Raw genomic sequence first — 3722 nt, 5'->3', positions numbered from 1 at the left:
AACATTTAGAGAGGAACTACTGCCACTACTGTCTAAACTCTTCAGTGAAATTGAAAGGGAAGCAATACTCCCAAATTCATTCCTGGAAGCAAGCATCACCTTGATCCCCAAAGCAGAGAAAGACCCAACCGAAAAAGAGATCTAGAGGCCAATCACACTAATGAACACAGATGCAAAAATCCTCAATAAGATACTGGCAAATAGAAGGCAGAAGATCGTCAAGAAGATCATACACCCTGACCAGGTGGGATTCATCCCAGGGATGTAGGGATGGTTCAACATATGAAAATTCATAAATATAGTATACTATATCAATAGAGCCAAAGACAAAAACTATATGATCATCTCAATAGATGCAGAAAAAGCATTCAACAAAATCCAACATGCATTTATGATAAAAATCCTACAAAAAACTGGAATAGATGGTCTCTACCTCAATGTGATCAAAGCCATCTATGAAAAACCAACAGGTAATTTCATCCTAAATGGTTGAAAACTGAAATCCTTCACACTAAAATCAGGAACAAGATAAGGATATCCATTATCACCTCTCCTGTTCAAGGTAGTTTTGGAAACATTAGCCACAGCAATTAGACAAGACAAAGAAATAAAAAGAATAAAGATAGGAAATGAAGAAGTCAAATTGTCATTATTTGCAGATGACAGGATACTCTATAGAAGACCCTCTTTTAGTATATGCGCTGCTGAAGCAAGCACTAGAAGACCCTCTTAATTGACAGATTCAGTAAAGTAGCTGGATACAAACACAACACTCGTAAAACAATAACCTTCTGGTACACAAATAACAGACTCATTGAGAGAGAAATAGGGCAAACAATTCTTTTTACAATAGCATCCAAAAAACTGAAATTCCTATGAATCAACCTAACACAAAAAATAAAAGACCTCTTCTCTGAAAACTATAGCACTCTGAAAAGAGAGATTGAAGATGATATCAGAAAATGGAAAGATATCCCTTGCTCATTGGTAGGAAGAATCAACATAATGAAAATGGCCATACATCCAAAACTGCTATATAGATTCAATGCAATCTCAATTGAAATTCCATCAGTATACTTCACAGACCTTGAGAAAACAATCCAAGAATTCATTTGGAGCAATAAGAGAGCTAGAATAGCAAAAGCAATTCCAGGCAACAGAGACACGGCAGGGGTATCACAATTTCCAACTTGAAACTATACTACAAGGCTACTGTGATAAAAACAGCATAGTACTGGCAAAGAAACAGATGTGAGGACCAGTGGAAAAGATTAGAAGGTGGAGAGACAACTCTAGACACACTCAGCCACCTCATCTTCGACAAAGGAGCCAAGCACCCTTACTTGAAGAAAGATAGCCTCTTTAATAAATGGTGCTGGTAAAACTGGGTTTCTACTTGTCAAATATTAAAACTAGACCCATATCTCTCACCATGCACTAAACTAAAATGGAAATAGATTAAAGATCTAAATATTAAAACAGAAACGCTGATCCAGCTGGAACAGAGGTTAGGTAGAACTCTTGAAGACATTGGTGTAAGAAAAGATTTTATGAACAAAACCTCAGTTGCCCATGAACTTGCACAATCAACAAGTGGGATCTCTTTCTATTAAAAAGCTTCTGCACAGCAAGAGAAACCACGAGCAGTGTGAAGAGACAACCCACAACGTGCGAAAAAATGTTCACCTGCTGTCCTTCAGACAAAGCTCTATGATCTAGAATCTATAAAGAACTTAAAAAAGCCAGACCTCCCAAATTTAAAGACCCAATCCCAAAATGGGCATCTGAGATGAACAGATATTTCTCAGTCAAAGAATTAGAAGTGGCAAATAAACATATGAGAAAATGTTTAACATCACTGGTCATTCAAGAGATGCAAATGAAAACAAAGCTGAGATTCCACCTTACTCCAGAAAGAATGGCTGCTATCATGAAATCAACCAATAACAAATGCTGGCAGGGCTGTGGGGAAAGAGGAATCCTGCTCCACTGCTGGTGGGAGTGTAGACTGGTGCAACCACTGTGGTAATCAGTATGGAGACAACTCAAAGAACTAGGACTGGAAGTCCCATTTGACCCCGCTATTCCACTACTGGAGATCTTCCCCAAAGAATTCAAAGAATCATACCACAGTGATATATGTGCGCCCATGATCATAGCAGCACAATTTGTAATAGCTAAAACTTGGAAGCAGCCCAAATGCCCATCAACTGGAGACTGGATAAAGAAAATGTGTGTGTTTTTTTTTTTTATAAAATGGAGTACTAATTAGCCATAAAAATTGAGAAATTAGAGACATTTATAGCTAAATGGATGCACATTGAGGCGATACTTTTAAGTGAAATAAATAGGACACAGATGTGTAAATACCGAATAGTTTCTCTAATATGAGAAACTGAAAGTGTAAATAAGGACTAAAAGGTATAATAGATAATGTGAAATAGGAAGAAAAGGGGCAAAGGGAAAGGGGAAGTGGGAGGAGTAGGCAAAGGAAAGAAGGAATTAATATGAGAAATGAAAATATGGGAAGAATGTCTTTGTAAATACGGAGGGGAGGAGGAGTTGAAGGGAGGTCAGGGGAATCAGGAAAAAATAAGAGCCAGGAGAGATCATGTTAAGGTGCAAATTTCCAATGATGAATGTCATTATATTGTGTACCTAAAATGTACCAATACAATTAATTGAAAAATAAAAATAATGAGTATCTATCTCTGTTTTCACTTATTCTGTCAAACAGAAATAATTTCTTTCTTTCTCTCAGTTTTCTTCACTGACATCAATGGTTTGCTGTGAAATGCAATCCTGAAACCTGTACATTTTACCTTCATAAATGTCTACAGACCTTCAGTCGTATTGTTAGGATCTTTGGGTTGCTTATAAGGTGAATTATTTAAATAGAAATGGCAACAAATTAGAGAGAAATGAAAGTCTATTCTCTAATTTAGGTTATATTCACTATGACTGTTATAGCTTGTGTTTAGATATCCCCCCAAAGCTTCATGCAAATGAGGTAGGGCTTTTCCAGAGGTGGCTGAATCTAGAGTGTGTGGTGTTGAAATTGATTCCAGTGCAATGCTTGGCTCAAGGGTACTGAAATTAAGGAAGTGAGTGCTAAGTAGTCTGGATAATATAAAAGAGATAGGAAGATGCTGTTAAGGACTCTTGTTGCTTTTGCTGCCTTCTGCTGCCATGAACTGTTGCCCCTTTACCATTGGAACCAGCTGATTATGAACTGAAACCTCTACAGACTGTGGCCTAAATAAACTTTTCTGCCTTTAACTTTGGGTGTTGGGCATTTTTGTCTCAGGTACAAGAGAAAAGTATTTAAGACAATGACCCATCTTCTGGATGTTTTATCTCTCTCTGAAGATTTTTCTGCATCAGCTATTCATAAGATTAATGCTGATTCATTTCTTTTTACTTTCATGGTACTGGAAATTTTGAGGATTGGATATTAGGTGTAGTTAATATTTATTGAAATTATAAAATAATCCACCTATATTGTCTTAGACTTTCAGGGCTACTATAGAAAAATGCCACAGATAGGGCAATTTATAAACAACAACAAAAATATTTCACACTGTTTTGGAGCCTAGAAGTCCAAGATAAATGCACTGCCAGATTTGATTTCTGGTGAGGGTCCACTTCCTGGTCCATAGATGATAGCTTCTAGCTGTGTACTCACTTGATGGAATGGGTAAGGGAGCTCTCTAGGAACTCTT

The sequence above is a fragment of the Heterocephalus glaber genome, unplaced genomic scaffold (genome assembly GCF_053883595.1).
Source record: "Heterocephalus glaber isolate CG9 unplaced genomic scaffold, H.glaber_assembly_v1.0 deba00001553, whole genome shotgun sequence".
NCBI classification, from domain to species: Eukaryota; Metazoa; Chordata; class Mammalia; order Rodentia; family Bathyergidae; genus Heterocephalus; species Heterocephalus glaber.
The sequence above is the reverse complement of the archived record's forward strand: the minus strand, read 5'-3'. Positions refer to the sequence as shown.